The sequence below is a fragment of the Coregonus clupeaformis genome, unplaced genomic scaffold (assembly GCF_020615455.1).
Source record: "Coregonus clupeaformis isolate EN_2021a unplaced genomic scaffold, ASM2061545v1 scaf1493, whole genome shotgun sequence".
Taxonomy (NCBI): Eukaryota; Metazoa; Chordata; class Actinopteri; order Salmoniformes; family Salmonidae; genus Coregonus; species Coregonus clupeaformis.
Window position 1 is genome coordinate 94,446 of NW_025534947.1, and position 24,368 is coordinate 118,813.

Below are 24,368 nucleotides of genomic sequence, written 5' to 3' on the forward strand. Positions count from 1 at the left end.
TCAGGTCTGCTCCATTTGTACAGTATGTAACAGTGGGTGATTTCGTAAGAGATCTCGTCAAAGTCTCCTCTCCTTGAGGGGGAAGGTTCCTGTATAACTCAAGCCCCATTTCTCAAACAATAAGCCTTTCTATCTTGTGGACTGAACTATGGTCTACTGTAACAGGTAGAAGTTCCTAGCGATGCAATAGATTCCTTTAACAGGCCAGAGGAAAGCATTCACCCGATGGGGATTGGATGAAGTATCTGAGTATTCAAAGAGAAGTAATATTTGTTCTGAAATAGTATCCGTCCAGAAGACTTCATTCAGGAGGAAGTGGAAATCCACCCCCCGACAACGACTCCTCTGTTCCGGGAATGAACCAGGGTGCGTGAGCCTTGCCCATGGATGTCACCAATCAGCAGGTCTCGCTACGTGAGAAGATCAGTGAGGGTACTCCAGCCTATAGACAAGGCAATAAGTAAGACAACATTATCAGACATTTCATAATCTCTGGTTAGGAGCACCTGTCATATGCTTTTCAGTATAATTTATTTTTGGCTTTACTATAAGTAATCATTAATGATTTTACACATGAGTGGAAGAGATAGTGAAGAAAAACTATACATTTTAGTCAGTCAGCTTTGATAACCTCCAATCCAAATCTAATCTATGGTAGTACCTTTTTTATTTTAATTTAATCCATTTTATGTCATTTTTAGGGACCCATATAGCCAAGATAAGCAGATCTGTATTACAACAGAGAAAATCTATCCTCCAGGCAGCCTCATACTCAAAGGCAGAGGGGTCTATCTCTTGGTCAATAGCCATTCATTGGTCCACAGAAGCAAACGACTGGCTGAAACAACACTCAGTGCGCAACAATGCACCAGAAAGCAGAGCAGGCGGCAGGGGCTGGCAGATAGGAGGCTGGGCTGAGGGGTGGGAAGCCTCTGGCCTGAGGGAATGGGTTTGACATGCGAAGTATATTGGAAGCTCAACCGCGGCCACCCTCACTTCGGGTGCTAGGCTCTGCTGGAAAGATATCGGTGTGCTCTAGGAAATAGCCCTCTCGACAGCTGCAGTGATGGGTTTCCCATCCTGTCTTCCAGAGCGATCGACGCCCCACATCGTACAGTCATTAAAGTCTTACCCACAATAAAAGAAGAAAAACCGAAATGAGTCAGCACACATCCCATATTTCTATCTCTCTGTAGCCCTGGAGTTTCCAGTTCTCTCATTGTCAATGAGTGAATGTACCAGTATTTACCAATACAAGAGCGGCTGTTGTTGTGTGACAATGTATCCAGAGGGACATGGCGAGTGTCACTCCCTCGGGGACGCGAGACAGCGATGCTCACAGCTCAGAGAGGCACACCTCCAGATACCTGGATAACCACAGACAGACACACTATTACTCCCAATGGCACTTTTTCAAAATAAAGGTGGGTGTGTGTGCGTGTGTGTGTGTGTGTGTGTGTGTGTGTGTATGTATGTTAAACTGGTTGTATTGTTACTGACTGCAATTAAGGGCGTCAGCGAGTGGTGTTGGTCTCATCCCTCTCCATCTGGACATTGGGCATTCCCACACAGGAAGTTGGTCCATGGGGATACATAGGGCCTGAAGGGACTCGACAGGGCCATTCTCCAGGATAGCACTCCCACGTGGTATGGCATCTACAGAGAAAAAAAGTCATATTCATTGTCCTTGACGACCACCAGAGACAATAGAGAACAAAAAGGAGGGAACCAGTAGCACAGGAGTTGTACACACGCCACAATCATGCTTTGCTGAAAACAGCAACAATGTGTGAGGTATGCATTGAAGACCAGTAGACTTATCTTCCAGGAATGCAATGGGCTGAACTCAAGGGCACGTGTGACCAAACTTCATTGTCTGGGAAAACACTGTTACTTTGGAAATCACTGAGGGGGTGGGGGAGTGCTTCGAGAGGGTCTCACACTGGTGATGGAGGGTTCTAGCGCCATCTTCTAAAAAACACTACTCTTCAGAGCAGTGAGGAGGAATTCTAAAGCTCTTTGGAGGGTGTTGAGCCATTGTGCCACAAAAGAGGCACTTTGAATACCACACTGAAGATCGCGAAGCATAGCTCCTAGCCCATACCCACCATGTGGGGAGGGGGAATCAGGATCAACACAGAGTGTGTTCTCACTCATTAAGTGTGCTTCCCACTGACACCGCATATTTCTTTTCATAGCTCTGTGTCCAATATTAGAAATGTGTCCAGAGAGTTACCCAGAGGGACTAGTAATGGGATGGTGGAGGTAAACTGTAGCGCTCCATACCTAAGCCTTTCTCATCTGATTGTCTTCACAGTCGTCTTCTCCAGTCACAAAATGCTTAGACAGAATACAGCTGACCGCTGGGGCACGTGAAGTAGCTCCTGGTAAGGGGGATAGGCTACAGGGAGGGAGGGAGGGAGAGAGAGAGAGCGAGAGAGAGAGAGAGAGACGGAGAGAGAGAGAGAGAGAGAGAGAGAGAGCAGAGAGAGAGAGAGAGAGAGAGAGGGAGGCATGTAGAAAAGGTCAGATTAAGTCCAGGTTAGGGGGAGAATCTATCTGGGAGTTAAGATAAGAGGTGCAGACTCCGAGGTTGAAGATAGCCGCAGTGGTGCGAGGAGGGTAGAGGTACACACTGCAGTGCTGTTCGTCACTCCTGTCTCCACAGTCGTCGTCATGCGTCGCAGACGTAGCGTTGAGGCGACACATCTCCGTTGCCACACCTGGAACAGGCCACTGCTGCAGTGCTGATGCTGTAGAAAACAGACACGAAAACCCCTTCAGCCGACGTGTCTGTATAAGTTCTTCATCTGCTCAACCCTGCTGCTCAGGAAGAGGGGGAATACTTTGTTGAATCGTGTCGTCGCGCGTCATGGCCAGAAGTGGACACTTACGTGCAGTTGGATTTCGTCTGACCCGGTCACGGCAGTCCAGGACCTGGTCACAGCGCTTGGTTCTGGTTATAACAGGCACCGTTGGCATCATCTCAATTCTGTGTACACTCAGGGTAGTCTGAGAAGAAATTAACATACCAGAACAGGCTAATCATACTAGACGACATAGAACAACCCATCTGTGGAATAGTTCAAGGAATATAAGGAATCAGCATCAAATCATTTGTTCAAGAAGAGTTGTGCAAATTTTTGCCCTGTACAAACGTCAAATGTCTCTAGGTCTTAAACATGTCTCAAATGTCAAACGTCAAATGTTTTCAATGTCAGTAGTCTTAAACATTCCTATATAATGTTCGTCATGAACTCAAGCATTAATGACACCCTTGCAATTAGCCAAATGCCAACAGTCTGCTGCAGCAGATCATTATCTTAGCAGCCACAACAGCAGCTATAACCCTTTAATTCTATCAACCACAACGGTAGAAGGGCCCACCCTAATTGAACCAGCTGGTCACATGTGAAATATACCCTTGGCTGTCTCCCCATGAAGTCATGGTGACAATTCACCTCCGACATATAAAGCTTTGTACGGAACTTCATAGGAAAATAGGCTCAGCTTCAGGCAGTCTCAAACAAGACAAAATGGTAAAGCTAATGGGAGGATAAAAACTAGTTTTCTATGTACCACAAACAGCCTTGGCATTTTTTTGCGACATTGTGAAATTGACAAAGTGTGAGTCTAACATATCAGCACAATATGGAATAGCAGCTGGAACTTCAGCTTGACTAATCCACCAAGGAATCTGCCAGTATCAACCCTCTGACAACAAGAAGCATATTGTGGCCATTCTGTCAGTCAGTGAGGGCTCTTCATTTTACAAATTGATTAAAATGCCAGAGGAGGCAAGAAGGTAAGTAAGCCACACTGGGGGACTTACGGCAATCTCTCTTCGCATCAGCTCCGTTGGAGCAGTCGGGTCAGCTGGTCACACCTGTTGTCCCCCCTGGGATGCAGGTCCCCCCCATTGAGTGCAGCTGAACTGCCCACTTGGTGAGCATGTCCACCAGCTGCAGAGAGATTGAGGAGCAATTTAACCACAAGCCGTATAGTTCTCTGGATCTTAATTGCCTTTGTAATAGATTATTTGTTTACATTTTGTGACACCTGTCACATTGGTGAAAATTCTAAATGAAATATTTTGTATACTGTATGGTCTAACTCCCAGTACTTGTGTATTGGCTTCCTCTTTATGCAAAGTCACTCACTACTGGGAAATGACTCTCATTGTCACGATCGTCTGTAAGGAGGAGTGACCAATGCGCAGCGTTGAAGGTGAACATATTTATTTATATCAATGATCACACGATCAAAACAACAGACGATAACGTGATGTCTACGTTGAACACAAACCAAATAAGAACAAGAAACCACAAAGAATGAAAGCCTAACAGCTACTGCAGTAGTGACTCCCAATCAGAGACAACGAGCTACAGCCGTCTCTCTGATTGGGAGCCACCCTGGAAATAGAAAGCTAAACATAAAACTAACACCCCTGGCTCAACATACGAGAGTCCCCCGAGCCAGGCGGTGACCACCCGACTAAAGGCGCGGATCCGGCCGCCAACCAAACTACAACAGGGGAGGGACTGGTGGGCATCGCCTTGGCCCGGCGGATCAGCTGGCCCGGGGCAGATCCCACTCGCTCTCTAACCCCCAAAAGTACCCTGGTCCGGTGTGGCCCTCTGGCTGTCCGAGCTGATGTACACTGGTGGAGCGTATTGCTCCTAGCTCCGGCGTGATGCAGCTGACCCGTGCTGAACCAGGCACCGAGTGGAACAGGCACTGCAGCCGGACTGATGACGCACACCACTGGCTTCGTGTGGGGAGGCAGGGACGGCCCGAGCCGGCTGTTCGAAACGCACCCCCCTGACTGGTGCGCGGGGAGTAGGAGCGGCCACAAACCGGGCTGATGGAAACGCAATCCACTGACTTGGTGCGGGAGCAGGAACGGGCCGAGCTGGGGGACGGAGCGCACCCACTGACTTGGTGCGGGGAGCAGGAACGGGCCGAGCCGGGCTGAGGGCGCACCACTGACTTGGTGCGGGAGGAGGACGGCCGAGCCGGGCTGAGGGCGCTTACCACTCTGACTTGTGCGGGAGCCAGGAAGGTTGAGCCGGTTGACGAATGACGCAACCACCGACTTGGCGTGCGGAGCGAGAACGGGCCGAGCCGGGGCTGATGGCGCACCACTGACTTGGTGCGGGAGCAGGAACGGGCCGAGCCGGGCTGGGACGGGCGCACCACTGCCTTCGGTGCCGGGAGCAGGAACGGGCCGGGCCGGCCGAGGGGCGCACACCGACCAGTGCGGGGAGGGAACGGGCCGAGCTGGCGGATAAGCGCACCACTGATTGAGTGCGAGTGGCAGGAACAGGCCGGACCGTACTGGGAGACGCACCACCACTGGCCCTACGTGGGGGGGATCAGGGAAAGGCCCGGCCCGGACTGGCAACATACGCTTAGTACCTCTCGCCTGCCTCACATCCTCCTTCCCTGTGACCAGTGACTCCCGTAACCCTGGCGGCCTCGCTGCCCGCCGTCTCACGGGCGTTAGCCCCCCTAAAAAATTTATGGGCTTCACTCTACCCGTGGCCAAGGCTCCATCCCCTCTTGCCAGACTCTTGCACTCATCTCCTCCCAAGTCCATCCTCCTCCTCGTCACGCATTGATCCAGTCGAGGTGGTTTCTCCAAAACAATCAAAACAACAGACGATAACGTTGATGTCTACGGTTGAACACAACCAAATAAGAACAAGAAACTAACAAAGAATGAAAAGCCTATCAAGCTACTAAGAGACTCCCAATCAGAGATATCGAACTACAGCCGTCTCTGATTGGGCCGCCACCCCACAAAATAGGGCCGGAAAACATAGAAAATACCCTGGCTCAACATACTGAGGTCCCGTAGCCAGGGGCGTGACACTCATCACATGCACCATGGGCTAAGGGAGACACACAGCACATCCCATTTTGGTTTCTATCCTATCAGCAACAACAGTCAATATTAAGATTACATTTTTAGTCATTAGTAGGACGCTTATCCAGACCAACTCTACAGTTAGTGAATGCATACATGTTTTTTTTGTGTATACTGGCCCCCATGGGAAACGAACCACACATCCCTGCCCGGCCAAAACCCTCCCTACCTTGGACGAGCTTGGACCAATTGGCGCCTCCCATGGGTCTCCAGGCCGCGGCCGGCTCGTGACAGAGCCTGGACCGAACCAGGATCTCTGAGTGTCAAAGCTAGCAACTGCCTTAGACCTTTGCGCCATTGAGTCATATATCAAGGGATTAGAAATCCAGGGTTTACATTTACATTTTAGTCATTTAGCAGACTACTCTTATCCAGAGCTGAATTACAGTTAGTGAATGCGTACGTTTTTCATACTGGCCCCGAGTAGAAGGAAACGAACCCCACATCCCCGCCGGCCAAATCCTCCTACTGGACGACACTCGACCAATTGTGCGCCGCCCATGGTCTCCCGTCAGCCGCCGTGCGACAGAGCCTCGACTTCGAAACCAGGATCTCTAGTACAGGCTGGCGTAGTGCCTTGGACCACTGCGCCATAGGGAATATGTATGTGAAGGTCTGGCGCATGACAATGCCAGGTGATTCTTACACAAAGATACTTCTAAGAAGCAATGCTTTTGCAGCCTCGATACAATTTAACAGCCAAGGTGAGTAAATTTGACAAATCCTGATGAAAATGTAAAGGGAGAAGGTAATAATGCCGTCCAGTCCAGATGAGAAATTACTCAAGGCAGTCGGGCTGCATCAGAGTTGTCTACATAATCTGGACGTTCCATCACAATGCTAGTCCTGTGGGATGCATCGGCCTGTCCCACACCAGAACTGCCCCGGTCTCACAACCCCCATACAGGAGATATCATTATGCCTAAAGCTCTCTTCATTCCATATTCTGGACCAATTCTAAGTTACTTTTTTGTAATAACCCAGTCCCCAGGTGCATAATTCTCCATTCTCTTAATCAGTTGATCATGTATTTTTTAATTAGGTCCGAAATTTGAAATAATTCTCTTATTTTCCCTGTCTACTATGTCCAATTAATAGATCGGAACTCTCTTGCGTCTCTTATCAAAACAACTAAACAGTGTTAAGTGTGTTGGGAATGTCTCTTATTGATGAAGCATGTGTTAACCCAGCATTGAGAGGGCCTGGAGATGAGCTGTTATAGCTCATCCTCCAGAGAAAGTTATACAACTCTCCTCAGCACACTCATCCCAAGCCTCCTTTTGATGTTCTCTACGAGTGGCATCTGAGGAGATAAGGTACCACCACTTTACCATCCCTTGACGTTTTCCAGGAGATATTGACGAGGCAGCATAGTTCAGTGACAGAGCGTTCTGTCAGACCAGTCCGAATTGGAATGTGCAATTCTGATTGTCTCTCTCTGACAACCTGATTTAATGTGCATGCTGTTCCTTGTCAGAAATGTAATTGGAATAAATAGCAGTACCAGGTGGTACTCGCAACCCTCTAAAACCACATTTTTTTGCTGAGGAGATGCAAGGTGTGGTTGGTGGTGTATGTTTGTGGTTGGTGGTCCACAATGTCTTATCGACTACCCTTTCAACACACTCCCTGTTGGTAAATATGTACTGAAGAGAAAGGTTTTACACTCAGTACAAAACAAACCGAAGACATTTGACCTAGAAATAAACAACACTGTGAGAAATAAATCAGTAATGAAAATGCAATGACATTCGATTTCCCAATCTTACACTACCATCCCACCAATCAAATGACACACAAAATACAAAAATACAAATAAACATTACATTTCCAATTTGGACAATAACATTTTTGGATAATGATTCATGAACAATTTCCATATAACATAAATGTGTCAAGGGGGATATCCAAATCATTATCCGTAATACATAATGCATTAATACTGTATTGTGACTCTTCACAACATAGGTGAAATTGCTCACAGGGCTATTTTCATATTTCAGCCTTCCTGCACAAAATGTGTAGAATAGCATTTTATATCTGCCCTAAAATGCTTAAATCGGCCTGTTTTGACGCTAACAGTGTTCATCCTCCGCCTCAGCAGCGCTGTCTATTCGCACCCCTTCCCACAACTTTCAGTCAGTGTCCCCCATTCCTAATTGCGCGTTATGGGTGCGCTCAAATCAAATCCATTTTTACCTAAAGCCCTTAACCAATAAGTAATTTTTAAGAATGAAAATAAAAAAAAAATACAAAGAAAATATTAAATACAAAAAGGTGAAATAAAAGTAACACAAATAGTTAAAGAGCAGTAAAATAACAATAGCGAGGCTATATCCAGGGGGATACCGGTATTGAGTCAATGCTATGGGCACCGGTTATTCAAGGCCAAAGTGGTATTTTTGGACACTGAATTATGAATTCTGCCAAGCTACTCAATTATAGAACAAGTCTGGCGTAAACAATAACCTCTGACAGGTGAAAAAAGAGCAATTTACAAATGACTTACTACTGGAACCAAATGCCAAAAGCCGAAGGGAAATATTTTCCTTTCAAACAGTCATAAGCTGTAATGAATTGACTTGAAAAATCTAGCCATTCAGTTGACACATTTTGTGTGAGCAGACAGTTTATTATAGGCGAGTCAGTAGTTTATCATCTCTTGCTATGTAATGGGCTCTTCAAAGATGGATCACTTCCACTTGAGTTGTAGGGGTCATGGGATTGCTACTGCACTAAAAGCCTTGTGATGGGCTTCCCATATCATGAGGTCATGTCTCAGAATAATTTGCCGACACTACCAAACTCTCTTTTTAACTACGCCAGCCAAATGGGATATGTTAACTCCTTCACCAGCTAATGGATGCAAGCCTTTTCTGCTCAGTTTATAATGATAAATTGCTCCCCCATTAGCTCAAAAGGGTGCTCTTTTGTTGCGAGGGGCAACGATCCCGGAGGTTTCAGCATCATCTGTAACATAGGTAAGACAAACAGGCATACACCGATGTCGAGCAGCACAGTAACACCACTGAAAGATATTTGTTTAGCTCAGTACCCTGAACAGACAGTCAGAGCTCTCTATGCTCCATGCCATTACGATTAGATCAACTCCGAATACGAACATGTTTCAATATACGGTAGATATCAGAAGAAAACCATGGGTATGGTGACAACTCCAGGATATACTGAAAATGTAGTGATTAATTTTGTTTTAATGAGACTTCCAAAATGTTTTATAAAACCATGATCACTTGTTGCTTGACCCAGAAGTAGGATTGCATGTGTCAATGTCCACCAGCTAATCAACAAAACAAAACAAAAACAAATTTTAGAAGGGCAAAGAAATATCAATAAATAATAAGCATCACTGGACTTCAAGTTCAGAGGAAGACACTAAGAGAGGAAGAACACTCCTATAGAGGAAGGACACTTCTAAGAGAGGAAGAACACTCCCTAAGAGAGGAAGGACACTCTAAGAGGGCGACACTCCTAAGAGAGGAAGAACATCCAAGAGAGGGAAGAACACTCCTAACAGAGGAAGGACACTCCTAAGAGAGGAAGGAACTTCAAGAGAGGAAGAACACCTAAGAGAGGAAGAACATTCTAAGAGAGGAAGGACACTCCTAAAAGAGAGGAATCATACTCCTAAGACTTCCGAAAGCAACAATGCGGAGACACAATCCTGTCCTGTCTATACATTAGGTTAACAGCTTTCACATCCTTGCCAAAAGGAACCAAATATTCAGAGACCTTCCAAATGAAGTAGTGTGTTCCTGACAGTATCAGTTCTGGGGAAAGGTGTTTCTGGAAGGTCAAAGTGGACTTTTCAATGAATGTGAGTTTGCTCTTACATTCAGCCATAGTCTTCCTTTTTTTTGTCATTGGAGTAACTATTCCTTCAGGAATAAATTGATAAATTGATTTTTAAAAGCCAAAAATGTAATAAAATGGTCAAACATAGAGGCTATTAAGAGAAAGTAAGAGAAAAGTGGTCAATATACGAATTGCAAATATGCTCTGTAAGAATCTGGTGTCTAAGGATTGGTACTTTTTCGTTTGTGTCTTTGAGTTTTTGCCTGTTTGTTTCAGTTTTATGTTTGCTTTCTGTCATCTCTGAACCATGTCTTTCCCTAATCAGCCATCTGAAAACCCACAGCAGGCGAGAACCCCACACTATCCACAAGACAGAAAAAATGCCCTACTCCTGCCAAACAAAGAGGAGCAGCAGAGGAATTTTCATTGAATGACGCTCCCAATGCCTCAGACCCCCACTGTGAAATCACAATGGAACAATTGAAGACATGGCAGGGCTGAAACCTCATAACTGGAAATGTCAACACGCCAAAGGGACTATGGGGAGATAGCCTTAGAATGCAGAATACACTATGGCTAAAGGGAATAGAAGTCCACTCACCCACCACTCCCGCAAAAAGATATTGTCCCTTCTCCAAAACATCTCTTTCCAATCATGTGGGGCCCTGAAAGAGGTGCAGCTGTCATCACTACCGTGTGTTTGGTGCTTTTGCCTCGATCTCTCTGAATGTGCGTAGAAAACGGCGGGCAGGCGTGGCGTGCTGGATCCGTCCATGCTGTCAGGAGTGAATAGCTGCTGCTCTATTTCATATGGAAATCAATGCAAAGAAAGCAGTCAATTTGGTGAACAATTGACTTTGGCTCTACGGCCTCACACAAAACAGAGAAAAGCGCAAGGAGTTTGGTAGTGGCATAGGTCCAAAGGAGGCAATAAATAGTGTGTGAGGAATTAAGCTGTATCTAATTCATACTTGAAAAAACATTTTATAAAATTTTAATTAAAAATTAAAAACTAGGAAATGTCTAGAAGCAGCAGAAATTGAGATGTTACACTGCATTACTGCGAGGTCAAATATTTGGGTTCACTGCCTCTGACAGACTGTCACTCAACAAAATGAGCATTGAGTTAGCCTAAACATTGCATTCCTATGCATCCACATAATAGTCTGGGACCTGGGTCAATGAGAGTGCTGTTATAATGAGAAAGGATGAGTCTTTCATTTAAGCCAACTGTGCTAACTTCTGTTCACTTCTGTTCCCTAATAGACGTTACCGTTGCTCAAGGATTTAGGGCCTAAACTGAAAAGGAGAGCATGTGTGAGGTTTAGCCACACATGCTGGCTAGGGTTTTTTGTGCCTTGTAGAAATTTCAAACATCAACCCACAAGTGTTTTTTGTTGTGACATTGCTCGATATAATAGGTTGACACTCAATTAGTGAGAGAAACAAATGAAACACCTATTTGAGATAGTAGGGGAAATGTCAATTAGACAACCCCCAAATCCCCCCTGTAATATATAACGTGTGAACTGACACAGAACATCTTGTTGATCCTGGTTAACTTTTATCAATTTTTTTTTTCTTCTAAATCAATTACGATGTTTTTCACTAAGACCCTGAATGACCAAGCCTGTTTTGTGTGGGCAAATGATTGCGTTTCTGAAAAGACACTTAGCCCCCAGTAATTCATAAGCAATTAACCAGCAAAAACATGGTCTCGAACCGCCACAATCTGTATACTAGCAAAGATGGTCAACTAGCCATGACGGAGGTTCTTCGATTCACCAAGTCCAGTTCCGTCGTTACCTATTGCTGTATTATTCAAATCATCCCTACAAGTGTCACATTATCCATTATACTGACACAGGCATTTTACAACAGCTCTCGCAAAGCTCTTGATAATGAGCAACAAAAAGACTGCCCTGTCACACATTAAACAATCATCAAGCTGACCTATCAGACATTAGGCTCAATGGATTAGAGAAAGTAGCCTCCGTCCACATCCATCAAGGCTGGCATTTTCAGTCTATTTCTCTCAAACACATGCCGAAATGAATCCAGAATAAATCACCATTCTGCCTCACATTTCAAAGGGGAATCAACAGGTGCCATGATGCAAAACTGCAAAGATGCAGGAAGTGCATGATGCTCTGTTGCCTAGTCATGGAAATGCACATGCAATGGTGGGCATAGATTGAAATAGATGACTTTGATTACTTGTTGACTTGAATGTTCCTTAACCTATGTTGACACAAATCTTTGGTACATCATTAATTTTAAGGGACAAACCTGCTCATTATTAACTGACAATGCTGACAAAGTTATTTGATTCAATATCAAAATTAATTCTGGCCAAGACTGCTGCGATCCTCAGCTTGCAGGATCACTTTCGCATATTATGTACTACAAAAATGCCACTGGATCCATTTAAATTGTTTATTTTTGTAAATATTTGTGGCTTTTTACATGTATTCTGACTTACTTTCTTATTTGCTATTGTCTGGGAACGCAACAACGCTATAACAGGCTTAACGCAAACACAGCTGGTAAAAATGATGAAGAAACATAGTTTATTAAGCCTGGGATGCTACATGTGAGGTTGCAAGTACTTTCCCTTGTTGTTTACATACCAGTTTTTACCGTTGCCTCTAGGTAGAAATGGTCGCTTTCATGCAGCAGCTGCAGCGTAATTATTGGCTTGATTCACACCCTAAGGAGCTTACATACTAAGGGTGTGAGCAAAAAAAGAAAGCAGATTACAATTTGAGCCCAGTAGGCCTAGGGAATAGCTAGGCCTTACAAGAGAAACACAAGAGTCTTTCGATCTATCGCTGGGTATATGAACTAGTTTCTACAACATTTGAAAGAAAATGGGTTCTATAAATTACAGCTATATAATTAGTTATCATCTTGATGTGGGGTTGTGCACTAGGCAAGGCGTTGAGTTCCTCTTAGTATTTGTACAGAGTAACTGCAGTCCACACATATTAACCGCAAGTCAGCATGTCCCGCTTCTGTTACCTAGCAACGGCAAAACTCAGGCAAAAGTTCTCTAAGAACTTCAAATCTGTCTGAAGGAGGCTTTGTGCTCAATACAAGCTTTAATAATGCTTTAGAGTAAAATAGTTTTGTTAAAGAATTCAAATATTGTAAAATATTTACATTGAATTCAGTATATTGGTTGCCCAAAAAATATTTGTAGGGCTGGGAAAATAATGTGACCAAGGAGTTTGTAGATTTGCCACACATGGTTCCATTGGCTTGTTGTTGACTGATAGATAGCAAACACCTCACTTGACCCTATAACAAGATTATTGTTTGCCTATCAACATTTTAGTTAAATCATGTCCTCAAAAACATCTCCACTACCACAAATCAGCCACTCTACCTCATAGATGTTGTTGTCTAGGCAACGAAGTGGTTGCACATTTCCTTTTCGAGGGACCAAATATACAGAAACATCTCTTACAGCAGGTTCCATGAATAAAGGGTTTAGATGAGTTTAGGATACTCTTACCTGTGAATGACACCGGAAAGTACACAAAATCAATATATTGAAGAAGTTTGCAAGCACTGCTCTCACATTCTGATGCTGGGTCCCGGCTGTTCCGTCCAGCTCCTCATGAAGCCGGGCAGATGGAGGTGCTCTAGGGACTCTGGGATGCTGCTGCTTTGCCTCTCTCTTTCTTGTCCAGATGATGAAAAGGGGCGTAATAAAAAGCCAGATACGGTCGCCCCCCCAACCCCTGCCCTCCCGGATAAAACCTTTAAACCGCGCTCCTGGAATCTGCATAATTCCACGACCGGGCCTGTCTCATCTGCGCGTGATTTTGATATTGCGTTGTCCATCAGACAAAGCACGGTATTGTCATCACATTAGTAAAACAGTAACGCAGCATTTTTGTTGTTTCTTTGTCTAACCACCATTGCTCTCGAAGTAAATCAAATTAACATAGATGGTGTGAAATAGCCCTATTCACCAATAATTCCCAGGCCAAAAAGTGTTTTTAAAAGTTGAAGGATTAAGACCTAGGCCTAAATATGTATTCATTTACTGTTTATTTACTTTTATTTATTTCTGTAGCCTTCTATTTAATTAACTCCAGCAAGCAAACAAACAAGTACAACTCGGCTTAACTGTCTTTCTTTATTAGGCTATTGTAGCTTAAAGGTTTTATCCACATATGATCTTTCACACCCAGTGAGTGATATCGAAATTAATTAAAAATAATTTGTCATAAGAGTAAAATTGATTAATCAATTACAGTCTCACAATGTTAAGCCACATTTGCTAGAAGGTCGCACTTGTGTATTCATTGATTCTGACCGAAGGACTCAAAGTTATTCAGCTTCAGGGTGACATCTCGTGTGAGTACGACACATTGGGGTCGGCTCGAGTTAAGGTGGAGTCGCAGGATCAACATTCAATGCCAGGATCATAATAAATAGGCAAAATCTGTAAAATGATAAGACATCTATTAATCAATAACTATATGCCTGTAAATTGGTTTCACTATTGAATCCTGGAATTATAACCAATTCATCACATAGGCCTACTTTATGTCTAAAAGCAAGGTTTCACATAATAATTTCCAATTGAATATCCCCAAATTGTTTGAACTGAAATAAGTAGCCTATCGGTTTGTCCTTCCAGTCTTGCTCTGTCCCTTTTTCTGTGCATAAAAATCTGTTTGGTCTCTGAAGTGTGTTTAGGGGCCACTTTAGATGGGCCTCACGTTTCCACATGTGTTGCATGTAAACCCACTGTGTGGCATTTATGAGAGGCGCAGCCCCATCGGTGCGGTGCAGAAGAGGAAATTCCACCTGCTGCGCGCTGCCTAAAATTCTTCACCTGAATTTTCCGAATTCCAATAATGTAAAGAAACATTCGTTTTCAATGCTCTCGTGGGTTTGTATAGTGGGTTAATTTCCGCAACAACTAAGAGCGTTGGAAGCGGAGGCTCAACCTCCGCTGTTTTGAAGTTCCCACTGCTACCAGCGCTCTTGCAGCATGAAGCAAACCCTAAGCACATGCGCATATATTTGTGTGTGACTGTGTGAGAGCGAAGTCTTATAATAATAATAATAATAATGCTACCATTTAGCAGATGCTTTTATCCAAAGCGACTTACAGTCATGCGGTGCATACATTTTTGTATTGGGTGGTCCCGGGGATCGAACCTACTACCTTGGCGTTACAAGACGCGTGTCTACCCAGCTGAGCCACAGAGGAAGTCTGCATTTTGCTCATGTCAATATCTGCCGCACTCTCGCTGACAACATCATTATACGCTTGCTGAGTTGAAGGACGTTTTTACATGCGAAATTCGGTAACCTGGTTTGATTTCCGAAGCGTTTGTGATAATTCTACAGAATACGTTTCGTATTCTGAAAATAACTCGTTTTCGAGGTGGGATGTAGCAAAACCACGACCTACATGACATTAGCCAGCTAACTTGTTTACAATAGGCAAAGCTTCCAGGCGACTTGTGCCGTAAGGTCACAATAGCTCCTGGTACTCTGGTCCTCGGATCTCTTGGACCCACTACTCACTTTCAGGTCCAGGATTCGTTTCAGCCAGAGTTCAGCTGTTGCATTTACACATGCTTTATAGCACCGGATCACAAGAGGATATGTGAAAAGCCCCTCTCGAGTCACTGCCAACAGTGGAACCGACAGCGTTTTTTAACTACTTTGCAGATATGGGAAACAATCCATAAGCTCGGTAAAAGCTCAAATTCCCAGTTTAGGCTTCAAAACCAACACATGAGAGGTTTAAGAAATTCGTTCATTGTAGACAGGACAAGCCAATGCCATACGCACGAAAGAGTCAGCTTTCCCATCCACCACGCTTTGAATACAATGTCGGTGTACAGAAGCGATAAAGGACTGGCTTCTATTGGCAGCCCAATTCTGATCTTTTTCACTAATTCGGTTTTTTCTGACCGAATCAGATCAGTTCTGAACAGATCTGATGTGTTTTAAAATATCATAATTGGGCTGCCTGCATAAACGCAGCCAGTGGTCAGCAAAGCATAAAACCATGTCAAAAACACACAGGACGGGGCTGCTGAATGGGAGGACTGATCAAAATAATGGCCGAACGTTAATGGGCATGGCACGAAACATGGAAACCATGTGTTTGATGCATTTGATACCATTCCACCTATTCCGCTTCCAGCATTACCACAAACCCGTCTCTCCAATCCAAAGGTGCTCACCAACCTCCTGTGGCAGAACAGGGTCTCCAACCTCCTGTAGGTTTTGCTCTTAACCCCAGTTGTAACTAACCTGGTTTCAGTTTATCAATAGCTAATTATTAGGAATCAGCTGCCTTAGATTAAGGGTTGGAGTGAAACCTTTCGGATGGTAGCTCTCCAGGAACAGGGTTGAGAGCCCTGATTTAGGGACCACCATAAAAATACATACTAGATATTTTCTATCAATCTTTGCAAAATCGTGCCCTCTGTAAGATTCAAGCAGAAGATATTTACAGTTGAAGCCGGAAGTTTACACACCTTAGCCAAACACAGTATAAACTCAGTTTTCACATTCCATTTAATCCTAGTAAAAATTCCTGTCTTAGGTCAGTTAGGATCTTTATTCTAAGAATGGCAAATGTCAGAATAATAGTAGAGAGAATTATTTATTTCAGCTTTTCACTTTCATCACACATTCCCAGTGGGTTCGAGAAGTTTAATACACTCAATTAGATTTGCAGTATGCCTTAAACTAGTTTTTAATTGGGTCAAAATTTCCAGGTAGCTGTCCACAAGCTTCCCAATAGGTTGGGTGGTTTTGGCCCATTTCCTCCTGACAGAGCTGTGTTCCTTGCTGTTCGCACACGCTTCAGTTCTGCTACAGATTTCCTCTCTATAGGATTGAGGTCAGGGATTTGCGAGTGTCCACTCCAACACTCTTGACTTTATTGTCCTTAAGCCATTTTGCCACAACTTTGGAAGAGCTGCTGTGGAGGGTCTTGTCCATTTGGAAGACCCATTTGCGACCAAGCTTTAATTTCCTGACTGATGTGTTGAGATGTTGCCAATAAGCCACATAATTGTCCTTCCCTCAAGTCTGCCATCTATTTTGTGAAATGCACCAGTCCTCCTTCAGAGCACCCCACAGCATGATGCTGCCACCCCCTCTGCTTCACGGTTGGGATGGTGTTATTCGACCTTGCAACCTTCGCCCTTTTCCTCCGTAAACACAACAATGGTCATTGCGAGCTAAACAGTTATATTTTTGTTTCATCAGACCATTTACATTTACATCATTTAGCAGATGCTCTCTTATCCGAGAGCGTCCGGCGAAATTGGTTGCATTCAACGATGATCGTTGCGGGACAACCACTTTTTTTTTTTTTTTTTTCAAGTGGGGGTAGATGGATTGCTTTATACTATTCCAGGTATTCCTTAAAAGTTAGGGTTTCAAGTGTCTCCGAAGGTGGTCAGTGACTCCATTGTCCTGGCGTCTTGGGGGAGCTTAATTTCACCATTGGGGTGCTCAGACTTCAGAGGACATTTCTCCAAAAGTACAATCTTTGTCCCCATGTGCAGTTGCAAACCGTGGTCTGGCTTTTTTTTGGCACGTTTTGAGCCAGTGGCTTCTTCCTTGCTGAGCGGACTTTCCAGGTTATGTCGATATAGGATTTCGTTTTACTGTGGATATAGATATTTTCGTACTGTTTCCTCCAGCATCTTCACAAGGTCTGGTTGCGGTTGTTCTGGGATTGATTTGCACTTTCCGCACCAAAGTACGTTAATCTCTAAGAGACAGAACGCGTCTCCTTCCCTGAGCGGTTATGACTGGCTCAGTGGTCCCATGGTGTTTATGTCTTGCGTACTTTCATTTTGTACAGATGAACGTGGTATTCAGGCGGTTGAAATTGCTCCCAAGGATTAACCAGACTTGTTGGAGGTCTACCATTTTTCTGTGAGGTCTTGGTTGATTCTTTTTGATTTTCCCATGATTTTCAAGCAAAGAGGCACTGGAGTTTTGACTCCAAATGATGTGAATTAGCCTATCAGAAGCTTCTAAAGCCATGACATCATTTTCTGGAATTTTTCCAAGCTGTTTAAAGGCACAGTCAACTTAGTGGTATGTGAAACTTCTGACCCACGGAATTCCCGCGATAGAGTGAATTATGAGTGGGAAATAATCTGTCTGTAAACAATTGTTGGAAAAATTATTGTGTCATGAACAAAGTAGATGTCCTAACCGATTGGCCAAAACTGCACTAGTTTGTTAACAAGACATTTGTGGAGTGGTTTGAAAAACGAGTTTTCAATGTGACTCCAACCTAAGTGTATGTAAACTCTGACTTCAACTGTATATAAGCTGTACAGGGCTCTGTAGCATCAAATAAGATGCTAGAGCATCCGATATCCAAATAATGTTAGATTATTTATCCAATTTATGATGACAGAGACCTGTCTCGATCAATGAGTGAGAAGACTTAGAAATAGACACGATAGTAGTGTACATATTGTTGGATTACTTTATGGAGCAAAAAAATAATAATAATTAATAACAGAGCATTTTTCTAAATTCAAACTGATTTCGCAACCTGGTATAGACCTTTGTGAGACTCCTGTCTCCACAAATCGGAGGACTAAGACAGCATCGTAAAGGTTGGTCGAAAATTCCCTGTCTGTCTTTTAAAGCAACAGTACCTATCCTGTAACACCCTAGTAATGGATACCAAAAATCTTTGGTTAAATCTCATTATCTGGTGTACCAATCTGTAAAGCAAGAGAACTGGTGGATTTTGGGATGATGGGAGAGGTGGGTCATGATGAAATTGCCATTCCAAAGAAACATACAGTAAGTTCAGGAATACTTGTAAAGCTGTGAGGAGTGTAAGAGATCAAACTGCCATTCAGCTCTCGTGAGTCATCTGCTTGAAATCCAGCAATGTCCAATCCTCGAGAGGGATACAGTTCCACTTGGATACAGTTCTGCTGGCACACACACGTAGGCAAAGGAATTGTGTTCTGTATGCGAGAATCCACTCCCGGGAAGAAGCCCAGGCACCACACAGTATTATCTGTGAAGACCAAAAACAAAACAAAAGTATACTCTATTGCACAGTTTGAACAACAGTTGGAACCATGCCAGCATAACATCAACATTAGGGTAGACTAAGTTCGAACATGCATGCATGCATGTTGCACAGGCACAGAGATTACATTTACAACAATATCTAGCCTATATAAATAAATATGCGCAACCCTCAACGAGACAGATGAGCCTAGGTAGGCAGAACAGTATCTACCTTTCACAGCCATGTCTATCCCAAGGCATTCTTAGGCAAATATTTTTATAGTAAAACCATCTTCAGTTTTAGAGAGTTACAACAGTAAATTGTTGTATTATTGTTTCTCCTCACTATTTGCTAGAAAACAACGCTAGCTAGCATGGATATACTGTTGTTATTTAATCTTGCGTCATGCCTATAATTTTGTGAGAGAACGCATCCACAACCGATGTCAAAACTACATAATCATGTTACATAGCTCTGCAGTGATTTGTGGAACACATCTCACTGTCCTAGAAATGCCTCAGACATTATCAAAACAAGTCCAGATTCCCTGAAGGTGTAATTCCCCTTTAAGACTACCAGAACTGTCAGTGTATGGCAGCTGAACTTAATTCAACAGAGTACAACATAATACATGAACTGGCATGACACTTACGGTTGTCCAAACAGGCTACCAAAGCCCACGCCCAACAAGCCCACACCTCCATTGGCCCCCACCCTAAGAGTCGGTCATCCCGACAACCCGGGAAATCCATCTTCGGCTTGTGGTGGCGCATGCCATGGGGGGTGCCATCCTGATCTCGGCACAGGAGCCTGCGGCAGTGGGCGTCCTGGTGGCCGTGGGGAGTCCCATTCTGACCTTGCCTACTCAGGTGAGGAAACCGCTGCGTTGTCTGATGGTCCAGGGCTGTGAGGAGGGAGTAACCACCTCCTCGTCCTCTCTTTTCCACTTCCAGGAGGGTGTAAGAGATTGGTAAGGCGCAAGCCAAATCTTGATGGAGGACAACATCAAGATGCGGTGCAGAGCCATGCATGGGCGCCTCCCAGTGACTCATTCGTGCCGCTAGACCACGCTTGAGCCGGGGCTGAACACCCACACATCTTGGCCAGGCTGGAAGGCTGACCTCGACAGCGGGTGTCGTATGCCTCTTCTGCTTTGCAATTTGATGGGGCGTGAACAGGTTGTGTATTAACATTATTGTACGTGTATTCAGTTTGTAATTGAGAAAAATCTAATGTGAAAAGATATTAAATAAGTTGAATGTAACTCTCCGACAAATGAAAGTATCCTGACCTCTGATCCAGCCTGGGTGGAATATGAAGATGTTGTCAATATGAAGAGAAGCACATCATGTCCCTCCTGACCCACGGATTTGGACGACAAATGCTAAACAGATCATCAATATAACCCGCATAGAACAATGAGCCAGACCAACAGCTGGAAATATTATTTCACTGGATGTATAAATGTGAAGATCGTTTGGCGTTTCCACTCATTACCAAATAAGTGATGAGAGGGGAATCCCATTGGCCGGCAGTGGGAGAAGATGGAGCTAGATGGATTTGGCCGACATTATCCTGAAAAACTCAAATGTTATCATTGATGGAAACATTTGATCTCTACTACAGTTTTCTGTTCCCAAAATAGAATATGTTACGAAACAGAGGGAAGTTTGCACCGGTTGTAAAAAAATGTGTTGTTTAGAGAGTGCAAGGCGAATTGAGGTTATTGCACACACAAACTTCACAAAGTAGGCGTTCTCTAACAGAAACATGCTAATACAGTTAGAACGCCTTCAATAGGATCTCCCAGCTGCGTGCTTGCGTCTAGCCCTACTCTTGCTTTTTCTGCCCACCATGACTAATTTTCCATTGGAAACCACAGGCTGTGGTTTCCATCTTGTTGAATTATAAAAAATATTTGCCAAAATCACTACCCACGACATAGACGTCAGTTCAACGTCTATTTTTTATTTATATTTGGTTGCGTTTGTCAACTAGAATCAACATGAAATCAACAAAATGTCACCATGACATTGGATTTAGGTGAACAAATATCTAAATTCCCTCACATTGATGACTCTCGCAAATCCAATCAGTTTCCACGTTGATTCAACATCATCCCATTTACTTTTTTTAATGACGTAAAAAATGTTCATTCAACCATTCATTCCCGAGTGGGTAAGAGCAAAAAAAAAACTGTAAGGAGGTCAGTCACCTTGGAGGTGGTGTCCTTCAGGTTGATGACACCAGACTCCAATCATTTTCATGATACAAGTCGTTTCCCTCACTCCCTTGTGTAGCGGAAGGAATGTCAGACAATATACAGTATAAGGACATGCTTCATGATAGAAATCTGAACATAGTCACAGTGCTTTGAAAAGTTGATTTAATAATAATACTCCTCAGTGGATATATTTTTACTAGGAAATGAATTGTAGGTCCCACGAGGATAGAATATACGGTGTGTGTGTAGGTTCCTCACAGCTTGAATCACATTATTATTTTCTCCATACTAACTACATTAGTAACATGTTTCCTGTGGGTTGGCAGACTCTCTGTAATACCTTCCGTGAATACTTGGGGGAGTGGGTCACCCAGCACGTCTCAGTAAATCTACTCTAAGACAAGAATTTGCCACAAAGGTTTGTATTCTAATGCCCTATGTTATGTTGTTTAAAGTAGACCAACATAGTTATAAAAATGTAGCCAGTGTTAAAGGTGGAAATGGAAAAACCGTGTCAGTGCATTAGGTGAAATGAGGGCTTATAGTGCTCCATTTGAAAATGAAGGCATATTTTGTAAATAAACATGATATAAAACACATAAACAAAGCAGGTAAGGCCACATTCATTATTATGTTACCATAGGAGGAACTGTCTGTTGAAACACATTCATCAATTTACAGAATGCAATGGATAATTCACGAATTCAATCGTTTATTTTACAGTTTAAAAATATGACAATCAAAATGGAAAAACAATATCAAATGGTGCAGGGAATTGTGGGGAATTACTCTCCTATTTAAACTAACAATAGACACATATATACATGTAACATCACTAAGCAGTAACCCCATGTGCTCAAGTCATAAGAAAAGTCATGGGGCGAGTGACCTACTAAAGACTTCAGCTAAATAACAATGTACCTCTGATCCTTAGGCCAAACGTTTAAATATTGGCACATAACCATTTGTTAATACTTTCACTTGTTATATTTTAGCATTGCACGCTGGGAGGACTTTGGTTTTCTTCTGTTTGGTTCTCTTCGTGGACTACATTAATTCTAACTGCAAATTGACCGATATATGGTTATTCTGCAGTCAGAATTTTCTGCTGTCTTAAGTTGGCCGTGCAGCATTTGTGGTTGTATGTCCTCTGCAGAAGTCAGGGCATTCATACTTCTTGCGCTTCGTGAGAGCAGCGCAGAGCTGTTGTTAAGGAAGTGAGTTTGTGTTTGCTACCCAGGCCGCCCCCGCCCCACCTACTGTCAACAATCATGTCAATGCGGAGCTATACAGACCCTCCGCATTGACAAAATGTGCGACGTAATGGCGACGCATTAGAGAGAGCTAAAGCGCTCTGCTTGCCAAGGCAGTTCCACCAGTGTCACATCTGCCATACTGCGCTTCTCAACCACATTTTCGGATCAAGCATTTGGCTCTACCCTACGAGGTCCGAGCCTGGCTGGTTACCTCGTTTACCTGATAATTAATTGCAACCACCTGCTGTCCCAGGTCTGAAGCAGTCCCTGATTAGAGGGGAACAATTAAAAAAACGCAGTGGAATTGGCTTCGAGGTTCAGAGTTGAATTTTGGGGTTCTAGAGTCTATGCATCAACATGGTTCAAATTAATCTAGGATTAGAGCTAGAAAACTAGGTTTTGTAAATCTAGGTTTATAATTAAGCAGAGATGTGTTGCACCATCAATTTTTAAATCTGGATCAGTAAATCGGTGATTAACGGTTTTAAACTGGAATAGTGATATGTTACACCAATATATGAGGTATTTCGTGAGTTGAAAGCAAGTAGCTAGTCTACTTGACAAATGAGGCCCACAAAGTTGCTGTTCCTTGAAAAAAAAATAATAACAATGCTAATTTTAGAACTACTGCAATCGTGAAAGGTTCTCATGGATTGGCTGATTTGAAATAAAATCCAGTTCTTTACCAGTACTAGACAGAAAATTAATTGCTAGTGTAGCTAGTTAGTTTATAAACCAAGCTAGCTAGCATAAAATATAATTTATTGTCATTACTTAACGTTTTTTAGCATTTATTATTTGTCCGCTAGCTACCTGATCATGGCACGTCAAAAAGTTCGGTCTGCTTATGCAACAAAAAACATCTTGTCGGAGCTGATGGAGGAATTTAGTAACGTACTGAGGATAAAAAGACAGACAACACGACTGTCAAAAAGAAGGAAGACACCTGGGCCATTTATGTACAGAATTTACGGATCGAACACGGATTAAAGAGCGGCACAAATCGGATGAAAGGCTATGGAGGACTAAAGTTACGCTAAATTATTAATTAATTAATTCAAATTAATAAAACATAAATGTGTAATTAAATGTATCATTAATTAATTCAAATACGAGTTCATTTTCATGTAAAAATACATATATATACAATTTCACTATTTTACATTTACATTTCAAGTGGTCTTCGCGTTGCAGTGATTCATGAATTACTTAAAACTGTCAAACTGACCCATCAAAGTCAGTGGGCTAACGCGAACAGTCGTGATCCATTGCTTTGGTCCGAAGTAGAGTAGGCCAACCTGGATAGAGACAATGGAGGATCTCCGTGAACTTTCCAGGAGGTTGGTTAGAGATATTTTAAACTTAGCAGAGGATGTAGAAGCAGGACCTCCAAGGACATTATCCGGAATTGATTTTGTCTTGGCTGATGCAGAGGGTAACCAATCAGGCGTTAGGTTCACTTCTTACCAAGTTTTTGATGGGTCAGTTTGACAGTTTTAAGTAATGGTCAGGGAAGCATCAACGGCAGGACCATGAAATGTGAAACAGCAAATAGTGAAATATTACATATGTATTTTACATAAAATGAAGGTATTTGAATTAATTAATGTACAATTGTTAATAACACGATTATGTATCTAATTTAACAATAATTAATGACACATTTAAGTAATATTTAATGGGTATCTATTTATTTAACGTGGTATTTAGTCCTCCATAGAAGCGCGTGATGGAAAACTTAAACGTGAAAGCAAAAAGGTGGCCGGGGCTATTTCCAGACCGGAGGGGGCCTCCGTCTAAGGGGAATTGATCCTCTCTGCCAGAAGATATGCGAGATGATTTCAGCAATTTGCCCTCTCCTTAACCCCTATGATGACGACGGACAACTGACCCACCAATATTTAGTAAACATAAATAACGGGTAAACATCAATGACTATAATGCACGTTAAAACTAATCGTTAATGCTACTTCACTACAATGTTACCGTTATCAGGCCCAGACAGCATGTTTCTAACTTCATCATTCGTGCCGCTGGGCTAATCACAAGCCCCAATTCAATTGTTGTACGTCAAATAGCCTACTAATAATGAGTACATTT